The sequence below is a fragment of the Triticum dicoccoides genome, chromosome 5B (assembly GCF_002162155.2).
Source record: "Triticum dicoccoides isolate Atlit2015 ecotype Zavitan chromosome 5B, WEW_v2.0, whole genome shotgun sequence".
Taxonomy (NCBI): domain Eukaryota; kingdom Viridiplantae; phylum Streptophyta; class Magnoliopsida; order Poales; family Poaceae; genus Triticum; species Triticum dicoccoides.
In genome coordinates, this window is record NC_041389.1 from 386,749,828 (window position 1) to 386,764,260 (window position 14,433).

Sequence of the window (14,433 nt, forward strand, 5' to 3'; positions counted from 1 at the left end):
CTTTGATTGTCTTCCTTATGAGTGGCGGTCGGGGACGAGCGATGGTCTTTTCCTACCAATCTAACACCTAGGGGCATGCGTAGTAGTACTTTTCTTCGAGGGCTAATAAACTTTTGCAATAATTATATGAGTTCTTTATGACTAATGTGAGTCCATGGATCATACGCACTTTTACCTTTCCATCATTGCTAGCCTCTTCGTTACCATGCATTGCCCTTTCTCACCTCGAGAGTCGGTGCAAACATCGCCGGTGCATCCAAACCCCATGATATGATACGCTCTATCACACATAAGCCTCATTTTATCTTCCTCAAAACAGCCACCATACCTACCTATTATGGCATTTCCATAGCCATTCCGAGATATATTGCCATGCAATTTCCATCATCTTCATATACATGACTTGAGCATTTATTGTCATATTGCTTTGCATGATCGTAAGATAGCTAGCATGATGTTTTCATGGCTTGTCTGTTTTTTGATGTCATTGCTACGCTAGATCATTGCACATCCTGGTACACTGCCGGAAGCATTCATATAGTCATATCTTTGTTCCAGTATCGAGTTGTAATATTGAGTTGTAAGTAAATAAAAGTGTGATGATCATCATTATAGAGCATTGCCCCATGAAAAAAAAGAAAAAAAGAAAAATAAAAAAAGGGGAAAGGCCAAAGAAGCCTAAATAAAAAAGGGGGCCAAAGAAGCCACCGAAAAAAGAAAAAAAATAAATAAAAAAAGGGGCAATGTTACTATCCTTTTTCCACACTTGTGCTTCAGAGTAGCACCATGTTCTTCATATAGAGAGTCTCCTATGTTGTCACTTTCATATACTAGTGGGAATTTTCACTATAGAACTTGGCTTGTATATTCCAACGATGGGCTTCCTCAAATGCCCTAGGTCTTCATGAGCAAGCAAGTTGGATGCACACCCACTTAGTTTTCAGTTTGAGCTTTCATACACTTATAGATCTAGTGCATCCATTGCATGGCAATCCCTACTCCTCACATTGACATCAATTGATGGGCATCTCCATACCCCATTGATTAGCCGCGTCGATGTGAGACTTTCTCCCTTTTTGTCTTATCCACATAACCTCCATCATTATATTCTATTCCACCTATAGTGCTATATCCATGGCTTGCGCTCATGTATCGTGTGAGGGTTGAAAAAGCTGAAGCGCGTTAAAAAGTATGAACCAATTGCTCGGCTTGTCATCGGGGTTGTGCATGATGGGAGCATTTTGTGTGACGAAAATGAAGCATGGCCAAACTATATGATTCTGTAGGGATAAGCTTGCTTTGGCCTTGTTGTTTTGAAAAGACATGATTGCTTTATTAGTACGCTCGAAGTATTATTGTTTTTATGTCAAATGATAGACTATTGCTTTGAATCACTCGTGTCTTAATATTCATGCCGTGATGAGACATATGATCAAGATTATGCTAGGTAGCATTCCACATCAAAAATTATCTTTTTTTATCATTTACCTACTCGAGGACGAGCAGGAATTAAGCTTGGGGATGCTGATACGTCTCCGTCATATCTATAATTTTTGATTGTTCCATGCCAATATTATTCAACTTTCATATACTTTTGCCAACTTTTTATACTATTTTTGGGACTAACATATTGATCCAGTGCCCAGTGCCAGTTCCTGTCTGTTGCATGTTTTATGTTTCGCAGAAACCCCATATCAAACGGAGTCCAAACAGGATAAAAACGGACGAAGAATTATTTTGGAATATTTGTGATTTTTGGGAGGAAGAATCAACACGAGACGATGCCTGAGGTGGCCACGAGATAGGGGCCCACGCCCACTTAAAGTGGGTGCGCCCCCACCCTCGTGGGCCACCCGTAAGGCGGTTGATGCCCTTCTTTGGCCACAAGAAAGCTAATTTTGGGAAAACAATCCGGGCAAAGGTTTCAATCCAATCGGAGTTACGGATCTCCAGATACAAAGGAAATGGTGCCAGGGCAGAATTCCAGAACGCAGAAACAGAGAGACAGATCCAATCTCGGAGGGGCTCTCGCCCCTCCCAAGCCATGGGAGCCAAGGACCAGAGGGTAAACCCTTCTCCCATCTAGGGAGAAGGTCAAGTAAGAAGAATAAGAAGGGAGGCTCTCTCCCCCTTGCTTCCGGTGGCGCCGGAACGCCGCCGGGGGCCATCATCATCACCGCGATCTTCACCAACACCTCGATCATCTTCACCAACATCTCCATCACCTTCCCCCATCTATATCCAGTGGTCCACTCTCCCGCAGCCCGCTGTACCCTCTACTTCAACATGGTGCTTTATGCTTCATATTATTATCCAATGATGTGTTGCCGTCCTATGATGTCTGAGTAGATTTTCGTTGTCCTATTGGTGGTTGATGAATTGCTATGATTGATTTAATTTGCTTGTGGTTATGTTGCTGTCCTATTGTGCCCTCCGTGTCTCGCAAGCGTGAGGGATTCCCGCTGTAGGGTGTTTCAGTACGTTCATGATTCTTTTATAGTGGGTTGCTTGAGTGACAGAAGCATAAACCCGAGTAAGGGGATTGTTGCGTATGGGATAAAGGGGACTTGATGCTTTAATGTTATGGTTGGGTTTTACCTTAATGAATCTTTAGTAGTTGCAGACGCTTGCTAGAGTTCCAATCATAAGTGCATATGATCCAAGAAGAGAAAGTATGTTAGCTTATGCCTCTCCCACATAAAACTTGCTATCGGTCTAGTAACATAGTCAATTGCTTAGGGGCAATTTCACAACTCCTATCACCACTTTTCCACACTCGCTATATTTACTTTATTGCATCTTTATCTAAACAGCCCCTACTTTTTATTTATGTGTTCTTTATTATCTTGCAAACCTATCCTATCACACCTACAAAGTACCTCTAGTTTCATACTTGTTCTAGGTAAAGCGAACGTCAAGCGTGCGTAGAGTCGTATCAGTGGCCGATAGGACTTGAGAGAGTATTTGTTCTACCTTTAGCTCCTCATTGGGTTCGACACTCTTACTTATCGAAAGAGGCTACAACTATCCCGTATACTTGCGGGTTATCACAAACCCCCATGGATACTGACGATGGGGGCCATATCCAATTCGCCCCCCAGCCGAATACAATTCTGGAGACCCATACGACTCCGGAATCAGGCAAGCCGCATCTTTCGAAAGAAGGAGGTGTGCTTATTCCGCCGATGACCTCTGTCCATCCAGAGGCACCGGATAGTTTGTTGGAAGCGCTGCGAGGCGCTTCCATTGTTGAGGAACATCCTATCCTTATGGGTATGGTGGTTGAGAGGATCCAGTCCGTGAAGAGCGGACTGACCGAAGCCTGCACAAGCCTTCTAACGGGCTTTGAGGTAAGCAACGCAATTATAAAAAGAATGTCACAGTATAGACAGTAGCCCATGATACTCTGTCCGGTGTTCGGAAAGAAAAGCCGAACAGAGGATCAAATAATTTTTGCATGAGACTAACCTAACAGGTCTATGTGAACAAGCAGGTGTCGCTGCTGGCTGTGACCTCTTGTACTACTCAGGTCTCCGGACTGAAGCAGAGTCTAGAGCGGATCGAGGAGGAACTCATCCGTGTGAAGAAGCAGCTGGAAGATAGTCAAGGTATGCAATAACCTTGTATATATTCAGGAAGGATGAATGATTTGTGCTGACTAAAGTGCCATTTTATTTGTTAGGAGTGGCGACCGAGGTGGAGACCCTCAAGAAGGCGTTGGCCGAGGCCGAGGAGAAAGCGTCCATGGAAAAGGCCGCCCGTGAAAAGCACGAGGCCAGGGTCAGTGAGGTCCAGTAGGAGCTCCAGGACACCGTGAAGAAATGCGAGTCCTTGGAGCACAAACTTGCGGATCAAGAGTCCGAACTGGACAAGGCCCGCCAAAATGCACACGATGCCAGAGAAATTGCGGCAGGTGTGGCCTTTATTATGGAGAGCAAATATGTGAAGAAAAGTTTCCTCTTACTGACCCGGATTTGGAGTTCTCTAGGGGCGTTTGTGGATCTGCCGCGTAGCGTTTCAGACGATGCGGAATTCTTCCAAGCCGAAGAGGGGAGCTCCACGGAGAAGCTATTTTGGTCGCAATACCTTGCGCCAGAATAACCGATGCCCTTTAGCGATCAGCTGAAACAGCTGGTCGAACTACATAGGGTGGCCGAACTAGCCATGAAGGATTTAATAATCCGGCTATGGCCTGCCGAAGCTATGCCCAGCAGCTATTTCAGGCTCGTGAAGCGGCTGGTCAATGCCTGCCCCCGGCTTGGTGCCATCAAGTGGTCGGTCTGCATCGACGGCGCGTGCATGGCCTTCGCCCGAGTCAAGATGCATTGGGTGAAAATGGACGCCGTGAAGGTTGCGACGGAGGGACCGCCCGCGGGCAATGAGCACTGCACGCCCGAGCTATATTTTGGCAATGTCCTGGACGGGTCCCGCCTTGTGGCGGAGCAATGTGCTAAGGATGTTATCTTTGAATGAATACATTCATGTTATCCTGTCATGTACTGTGAGACAAGACCGTTATGTAATATAATGCTTGTTATTTAAAATTCTACCTCCTGTGCAGCCGTATTGTTAAATCTGAAAGTTGGCCAGTCGTCGGCTTCCGCCCCCACGTAGGTAGTACGGGGGTGTTCGGGATAAATCTAAACACTATTTACTCCAAAGTTTGGTCCTTAAAGGAGGTGTTTAGCGCAACGAACCAGGCAATCGGACTATGTGGCTTTATCACTCTCACTTAGCCATGGGAGTTTGACAATAAAAATTTAGGCGCATCCCCTAGTATTCGTAAATCCGAACTTGGGATGCTATAAACACCTGATCGGATATAAACCGATTCATCGCATAATGCGGAAAAAATCGCTAAATATTTGTAACCTCTTGAACAGCTGACCGGCTCACGCCGCATCATGACAGTCAGTTTTTGGCTTTCTCTACTGAGGTGCTCATCCGGATGAACAAGGACAGAATCGCAGTAGTTCTCCCTTTACTACCCTTACCGATACAGCGGAACGTAAGGTAGTAAGCACAGGAGCTGGGCAACCCAACTATTGACCAAAGGCATGATTCGGAGCCAATGCATATAATGCTATAACTCGGGGTGCCGAACTATACTGTAAAAAGTGTTCGGACTTTGTTGCCTTAGTATGGAGCATAATGAAGCCCCTGGCGAATTGAGGCATACCAGAGTGTACGGGTGCAATTTGATAAGAATATCAAGTAAAAGAAAAATGAAATAATAGGCTAATGCTGCAAGAATTAGGCCACAAACTATTTTTTCATTGTAGTTTGTTTAATACATCAAAGCGTATTTTGTACATGTAGTGCGATAAGCAACAACACTATTTGACATGCCACGACCAAGTGAGAGCTACGTGCGGGTCTTTAAGACAGACATAACGATCGTTTAAAGAGACCACTTGGAAATTCCCTTATACATCAAAGCTTGTTGACATCTTGGTGTACCTGTCCCTTGATAGGTCCAACAATCAGGCCACCAGGAGAGGTCTGGGAAGAAAAAAAGGGGACCTGAAAAGAAAAAGGGAAAAGTGAAAGTATGTGGGTCCAGGATAGGTCGAGCCATATTATGGACCACGATCTAGCTGTGCCTCCATCTATGCCCATGGTATTTTGAGTGCATAGTTATGTCGCGCGGTACAAATGTCGCTGTTTGGTCGGGACTGGGACGGAGGCCAAATTGCTAGTCAAGCTCTTGACGAGCTAGACTGTCCTGTTGTAGAGTATTTCGGACTTGTTTGACGGTGTCCGGGAGCTTGGCCGCCGAATTAATGTTCTGCCTAAAAAGGCCGCTCTGTACTTCTGCTGTGAGGGCAGAAGTGTGCTCCTGAATACGGAGGGAGCGTTCCGTGTTTCCATTGACTGTTATGACACCATGTGGTCCGGGCATCTTGAGCTTGAGATAAGCATAGTGTGGCACCGCATTGAACCGAGCGAATGCGGTTCGTCCGAGCAGTGCGTGATAACCACCGTGGAAGGGGCAATATCGAATATCAACTCTTCGCTTTGGAAGTTATCCGGAGATCCGAAGACCACCTCCAGTGTGATTGAGCCCGTGCAGCAGGCCTCTACACCTGGTATGACACCTTTAAAGGTGGTTTTTGTAGGCTTGATCCTTGAGGGATCAATACCCATTTTGCGCACTATATCGTGATAGAGCAGGTTCAGGCTACTGCCACTGTCCATGAGGACTCGCGTCAGATGGAACCCATCAATAATTGGGTCGAGGACCAGTGCGGCTGAACCGCCACGACGGATACTGGTCGGATGATCCCTGCGATCAAAGGTGATCGGGCAGGATGACCATGGGTTGAATTTTGGGGTGACTGGCTCTATCGGGTAGATTTCCCTAAGCGCGTGCTTCCGCTCCCTCTTGGGGATATGAGTAGCATATATCATCTTCACCATTTTAACTTGGGGGGAAACTTCTTCTGTCCCCCTATGTTCGGTGGCCTGGGCTCCTCGTCATCCCCTTGCTTTGCGACTCCTTCTCCTTGTTCTCGACATTTAAACTTGCCGGCCTGTTTAAAAACCGAACACTCTCTGTTGGTATGATTGGCTATCTTATCAGGAGTGTCATGGATTCGACATGGACGATCGAGTATGCAGTCCAAACTGGATGGGCCCGGATTGTTTCTTTTGTATGGCTTCTTCCGCTGATCGGACTTAGAGCCACTGAATCCGGCGTTGACCACCGTGTCTTTGGTGTTGTCACCATTGCTTCGACGCTTGTGTCTATTGCATCGGGGCTTGCCGTTGTTGTTTCTGGCTTCAGAAGTGCCAGGTTCGCTTGTATTGTTATTGCTACGGGCTAGCCAGCTATCCTCGCCCGTGTAAAAGCGAGTCATAAGCATCGTGAGGTCTGCCATAGACTTCGGCTTTTCTCTGCCGAGGTGTCGAGCGAGCCATTCGTCACAGATGCTATGTTTAAAGGCCGCTAGGGCTTCGGCATCCGGATAGTTGACGATCTGGTTCTTTTTAGTTAAGAACCTAGTCCAAAATTTCCTGGCTGACTCTCCAGGCTGTTGAACTATGAGACTTAAGTCATAGGCATCCAGAGGTCGGACATATGTACCTTGGAAGTTGTCGAGGAAGGCATCTTCCAAGTCTTCCCAGCTGCCAATGGAGTTTTCGTGCAGACTGTTCAACCAGTGCCGAGCTGGTCCCTTGAGTTTTAGCGGGAGGTATTTGATGGCATGAAGATCATCACCGCGGGCCATATGAATATGGGGAAGAAAGTCCTCAATCCATACCGCGGGGTCTGTTCTCCCATCATAAGACTCGATGTTCACGGGTTTAAATCCTTCCAGGAATTCATGTTCCATTACTTCATAAGTGAAGCAAAGGGGGTGTGCGACGCCTCTATATTGGGCCAAGTCGTGACGTAGCTCAGACGGAGTTCGTCTGCGGTCTTCGGTCCGAGCATGGTTATGTTTGTCATGTCCGACCGGATGGTCATCATCGCACATCGGGGCACGCCCCTGCGATCCGTAGATCGATCTGGTCTGACCTGCTCTGTTTTCCAGGTCATGCCGCAGGTCATATGTGTATCCCCAACTATTGTATTTCTGTTTTTATGGTGAGGTAGTGTGGGCTGGTGTTCGGCTCGAGTAGCCGCTTTGTCCCGGCCACGTGGTGGTCGGTCAGCCGCATTATGTGCTGGTAGAACGGGCTCCAGCGCCTCGTCATCAAATATTAGGGTAGCAGTTTGAGCTTCGGGTAACTTTTGGTTGGGTGCTCGAGGCCGTATTCCTCGGCTGCGAGGACATTAGTCCATCTATCGTTGAGCAGATCTTGATCAGCTTGAAGCTGATGCTGCTTCTTTTTCAGGCTCCGTGCAGTGGCTATTAGCCGGCGCTTAAAGTGCTCCTGATCGACAGGCTCCTCAGGCACGATAAAGTCTTCGTCGTCGAGGCTCACCTCGTCCTTGGAGAGCGGAAGGTAGTTGCTGTCCTCCGAGTCTTCGTTCATGGCCTGTTCATCGGGGCTAACTCGCCCATCTTCCTATTCGTCCTGTTCAGAAGTTGGCTCAACGAGGTCTTCATTGTGTTCGGCATCGTCCGGAGTATTATTTTCTCCTGTGCGGGTTTTGTTGCTTTTTCCATGGTGTGGTTTAGAGCGGCGCCGCTGATGTTGTCGCTTTGGCTGTATCTCAGGAGGTTTATCCTCGACTGGATCCTTCTCATCTTCGCCGTTGTTCTCTTTGGGTGTATCCACCATGTATATGTCATACGAGGAGGTGGCTGTCTAGCACCCTGTAAGCAGTGGTTTATGTGCCTGCTCCTCTCCGACATCGCCGTCCATACCGTCGATGTCTTCGGAGTCATAGTCGAGCATGCTGGTTAGGTCTTCGACAGTGGCTATGAAGTGGGTGGTGGGTGGGAAACAGAATTCTCCGTCATCAGCCTTCAATCCAAACCGGATATAGTTCGGCTGAGATTCTCTTGATAAGGAGAGGTCTCTTAATGAGTTTAGCACGTCACCCAAAGGCGAGTGCCAGAAGATGTCTGTGGAGCTGAACTCAGCGATCGGCGCCCAATCAGGTTCGATGGGCGCAGATGCACGCGGTTCGGGACCTATGGCCGGAGACGAATCCGAGGTTCCGTTGACATAGGCCCCGCTCGGGGTTGGATCTGTGTGCGGCTCTAACGCCGCTGAGTCTGCGGACTCCGTGACAGGGTTAAGCTTCCCGTCCTCGGACGATGCAATCTGTTCTGAATCTAGGGCCATGGCAGTTACAGACGCTATCTCCTGAGCACGGTCTGATGACAGATTTAGGTCATGTTCATCGTGGTGGCAGGGAGCGGCCGTCATGGGCCCGAATCCGTCGAAGATCAGGTCTCCGCGGATATTGGCCACATAATTCAAGCTTCCAAACCTGACCTGGTGGCCAGGGGCATAGTTGTCGATCTGCTCCATATGGCCAAGCGAGTTGGCCCGCAGTGTGAAGCCACCGAATACGAAGATTTGTCCGGGGAGGAAAATCTCCCCCTGGACTGCATTGTTGTAGATGGTTGATGGAGCCATCAAACCTTTTGCTGACGATGCAGCGGAACTCTCAATGAAAGCACCAATGTCGGTGTCAAAACCGGCGGATCTCGGGTAGGGGGTCCCGAACTGTGCGTCTAAGGCTGATGGTAACAGGAGGCGGGGGACACGATGTTTACCCAGGCTCGGTCCCTCTCTATGGAGGTAATACCCTACTTCCTGCTTGATTGATCTTGATGAATATGAGTATTATAAGAGTTGATCTACCTCGAGATCGTAATGGCTAAAACCCTAGGAGTCTAGCCTGTATAATTATGATTGTGTTCGCCTCTACGGACTAAACCCTCCGGTTTATATAGACACCGGAGTGGCCTAGGGTTGTACAAAGTCGGTTACAGAGAAAGGAATCTACATATCCGAATCGCCAAGCTTGCCTTCCACGCCAAGGAGAGTCCCATCCGGACACGGGAAGAAGTCTTGTGTCTTGTATCTTCATAGCCCATCAGTCCGGCCCATGTCAATAATCCGGACGGTCGAGGACCCCTTAATCCATGACTCCCTCAATGACACCTTGATCTCCATCATAGCTTCGGGGTCGTCCCGCCAACTATTGCTAACACATAGTGATAAAGTAAAGCAATTACATGGTGCTTAGAGAATGACACGCAGGTCATACAATAATTAAAGACAACCCTAAGGCTCGTCCCGGTTGTCGTACTCATCAACATGCAAGTCGTGAACTTATTACAAAACATGAACCCTCATTCATCAACATATATCAAATCATATCTTGACCATATCACATTGCAACATGCCATGCAAAAACAAGTTAGACGTCCTCTACTTTGTTGTTGCAAGTTTTAAGTGGCTGCTATGGGCAACTAGCAAGAACCATTCTTACCTACGCAAAACCACAATGGTGATTATAAAGTTTTCTGTTTTAACCTTCTGCAAGGACCGGCTGTAGTCAAATCCGATCCAACTAAAGTAGAAGAAACAAACACCCGCCAACCACCTTTATGCAAAACAAGTTGCATTTAAGTCGGTGGAACCTGTGTCATGTACGTGGACATGTAACATTGGTCCGGGCCGCTTCATCCCACAATACCGCCGAATCAAAATAAGAAGTTGGTGGCAAGCAGTATGAACATCACCGCCCACAACTCCTTTGTGTTCTACTCATGCATATCATCTACGCATAGACCTGGCTCTAATACCACTATTGGGAACGTTGCATGGAAAACAAAAATTTTCTACGCACACTCAAGATCTATCCATGGAGATGCATAGCTACGAGAGGAGGAGGGCATCTACATACCCTTGTAGATCACTAAGAGGAAGCATTTATCAACGCGGCTGATGTAGTCGTACACCTTCATGATCCATCCCGATCAAGTACCAAACGTATGGCACCTCCATGTTTAGCACATGTTCAGCTCGATGACGTCCTTGCCTTCTTGATCCAGCAAGAGGGGCGAAGTAGTAGATGAGTTTCGGCAGCACGACGGCGTGGTGACGGTGGTGGTGAAGAACAATCTCCGTAGGGCTTCACCAAGCACAACGGAAACTATGATTGAGGATAAACTAGATAGGTTGAGGTTGCTAGCACATGGCTTGGTCAATCTTAATCTGCTTCGGGTGCTAGCCCTACCCCTCTATTTATAAGTTGAGCCCTGGGGTCACTTCTTGGAGAAAGAGCCTCCTCAAAGTCGGTTTAGCCCACAAGGCAAGAGTCCTTCTCGGGCTCCAGGACCAGACGCCAGGGTCCCTGGCATCTGGCCCCTTGGCCTCCGCAAAACTGCCTTTTGCATCTTCCTAAAGCCCCGTGGGCTTTAAACCTTGGCCCAAGTAAAGTGTTCTCGTACTCGAACATTTTGGGAGACATCCGAAACCCCCTCCGGTGAATTCTGGAACCCTTCCGGAGACCAAACACTATTATCCCATATATCAATTTTTACCTTTGGACTATTCCGGAGCTCCTCGTCATGTCCATGATCTCATCCAGGACTCCGAACAACATTCGGTCACCAACATACATAACTCATATAATACTATATCGTCAACGACGTTAAGTGTGCAGACCCTACAGGTTCGAGAATGATGTAGACATGACCGAGATGCTTCTCCGTCAATAACCAATAGCGGGACCTGGATGCCCATATTGGTTCCTACATATTCTACAAAGATCTTTATCGGTCGAACCTTTATGACAACATACGTAGTTCCCTATGTCTATTGGTATGTTACTTGCCCGAGATTCGATCGTCGGTATCTCTATACCTAGTGCAATCTCGTCACCAGTAAGTCTCTTTACTCTTTCCGTAGTACATCATCTCGTAGCTAACTCCTTAGTTACTTTGCTTGCAAGCTTCTTGTGATGTTGTATTATCGAGCCCAGAGATACCTCTCCGTCACATGGAGTGACAAATCCTAATCTTGATTCACGCCAACTCAACAAACACCTTCAGAGATACCTATGGAGCATCTTTATGACTGATGTCTACTACACAACTTGTTCTTGTAGACTCGTGTTGGGCCTCCATGCGCAGAGTTCTGTAGGACAGTAGCAATTTTCCCTCAAGTGGATGACCTAAGGTTTATCAATCTGTGGGAGGCGTAGGATGAAGATGGTCTCTCTCAAACAACCCTGCAACCAAATATCAAAGAGTCTCTTGTGTCCCCAACACACTAAATACAATAGTAAATTGTATAGGTGCACTAGTTCGGTGAAGAGATGGTGATACAAGTGTAGTAATGATAGTATATATTGTTTTTTTTGTAATAGAAACAATAAAAAATAGCAAGGTAGCAAGTAAAAGAAGTGAGCACAAACGGTATTGCAATGCTTGAAGGCCTAGGGTCCGTACTTTTGCTAGTGCAATCTCTCAACAATGCTAATATAATTGGATCATGTAACCATCCCTCAACATGTGATGAAGAATCACTCCAAAGATCTTATCTAGCGGAGAACATAAGGAGAAATTGTTTGTAGGGTATGAAACCACCTTAAAGCTATTCTTTTTGTTCGATCTATTCAAGAGTTTGTACTAAAATAACGCGAAGTTATTCTTTCTGTTTGATCTATCCTAGAGTTCGTACTAAAATAACACCATATGATACACATCAACCAACTCTAATGTCACCTAGATACTCCAATGTCACCACAAGTATCCATGAGTTAATTATACGATACACATCAAACAATTTCAGATTCATAATACTCAATCCAACACAAAGAACCTCAAAGAGTGCTCCAAGATTTCTACCGGAGAAACAAAGACGAGAACATGCATCAACCCCTATGCATAGATTAACCCAATGTCACCTTAGGAATCCGCGAGTTGAGTGCCAAAACACATATCAAGCGAATCAATATGATACTGTCACGCCCAAGATGCGACCCTATCCTAAAGGAACTCAAAGGTCCCACCAAGGATAGAAGCGCATCTTGAAGACGCTTTTGCAAGGTGGATATCATTACACAAACCATTACATAATAGTTGGGGATACATACATAAGGCACAAACGCCCCAAGAATACATCAACATCATACAAGAGATCAACATCCGACTATGGATGGTACACAAATAGAAACTCAAACAATGTCCACCCTGCTAGCCCAGGCTGCCGACCTAGAACCTATCCCCTGGTTGAAGAAGAAGCAGAAGAAGAACTCCAAAACAAGCAAACATCGCTCTCGCGTCATGATCATCGCATAACCTGTACCTGCAACTGTTGTTGTAGTAAACTGTGAGCCACGAGGACTCAGCAATCCCATTACCATGGGTATCAAGACTAGCAAAGCTTAATGGGTAAGGAAGGGGTAAGTGATGAGGTTGCAACAGCGACTAAGCAAGATATGGTGGCTAACAAACACAAATAAGAGCGAGAAGAGAAGCAACGGAACGGTCGTCAACTGGTATTGATCAAGAAGTGATCCTGAACTCCTACTTACATCAAACATAACCCAAAAACCGTGTTCACTTCCCTGACTCCGCGGAAAAGAGACCATCACGGCTACACACGCGGTTGATGCGTTTTAATTCAAATCAGGTGTCAAGTTATCTACAACCGGACATTAACAAATTCCCATCTGCCACATAACCGCGGGCACGGCTCTCAAAAGTTTATACCCTGCAGGGGTGTCCCAACTTAGCCCATCACAATCTCTCATGGTCAACGAAGGATATTCCTTCTCCCAGGAAGACCCGATCAGTCTCGGAATCCCGGTTTACAAGACATTTTGACAATGGTAAAACAAGACCAGCAAAGCCGCCCGATGTGCCGACAATCCCGATAGGAGGTGCACATATCTCGTTCTCAGGGCAACATCAGATAGGTCAGCCTACGAGTAAAACCAGCCCTCGAATTGCCCCGTGGTGGCCCTGCAGTCTGCCCGTTTCGGACCAACACTTAGACAAGCATTGGCCCAGGGGGGCTAAAATAAAGATGACCCTCGGGTTAATTACTCCCAAGGTAAAGGTATAGGTGGTAGGCAAATGGTAAAACCAATGTTGGGCCTTGCTGGATGAGTTTTATTCAAGGCAAACTGTCAAGGGGGTCCCATAAATCACCCAACCGCGTTAGGGACGCAAAATCCGGGAACATAATACCGATATGACGGAAACTAGGGTGGCAAGAGTGTAACAAAACACCAGGCATAAGGCCGAGCCTTCCACCCTTTACCAAGTATATAGATGCATTAATTAAATAAGAGATATTGTGATATCCCAACATAATCCTGTCCACCATGGAGCAATCTTCAACTTCACCTGCAACTAACAATGCTATAAGAGGGGCTTAGCAAAAGCGGTAACATAGCCAAACAACAGTTTGCTAGGAAGGGTGAAAAGGTTAGGGGCTGACATGGCAATTTGGGGAGGCTTGAAGAACAAGTGATAGGAAGCGCAGCATAGCGATAGAACAAAGCAACTAGCATATCAATGATAGTAATGAGATCCAAGGTGATGGTCATCTTTCTTGAAATTCCGCAAGGAAGAAGAATGAGTCCATGAAGAAGATGAAGCCATGAAGACGAACCAAGCGTAGACGAACGAATCCTCACGATCGCAACGAAACAGGAACTATCGAGAAGAAGCACACAACATGGTAAACACACCACACATATACATGACATGATGCTCAACCAAGTATGATGCAAGATAGACTACATGAAACTACTCATGTCAAGAGATGATGCATACAAGAACAACATATCAAAGCGAGTTTAAATGAGGCCAGAAACAACATATAACAAATCCGATAAGTCCTCATATGCAAATTTCGAAATTGGTCCAGATCTGAATAAACCTTATGTTCAAGTAGTTGAACAGCAAGTTAAAATGCACCATGACAATCTACACAAAATTCTAGTCAAGTTACATATAAAGTACAATTAGTTCGGAGCTACGGCCTAGAAGATATGAGCAAAAC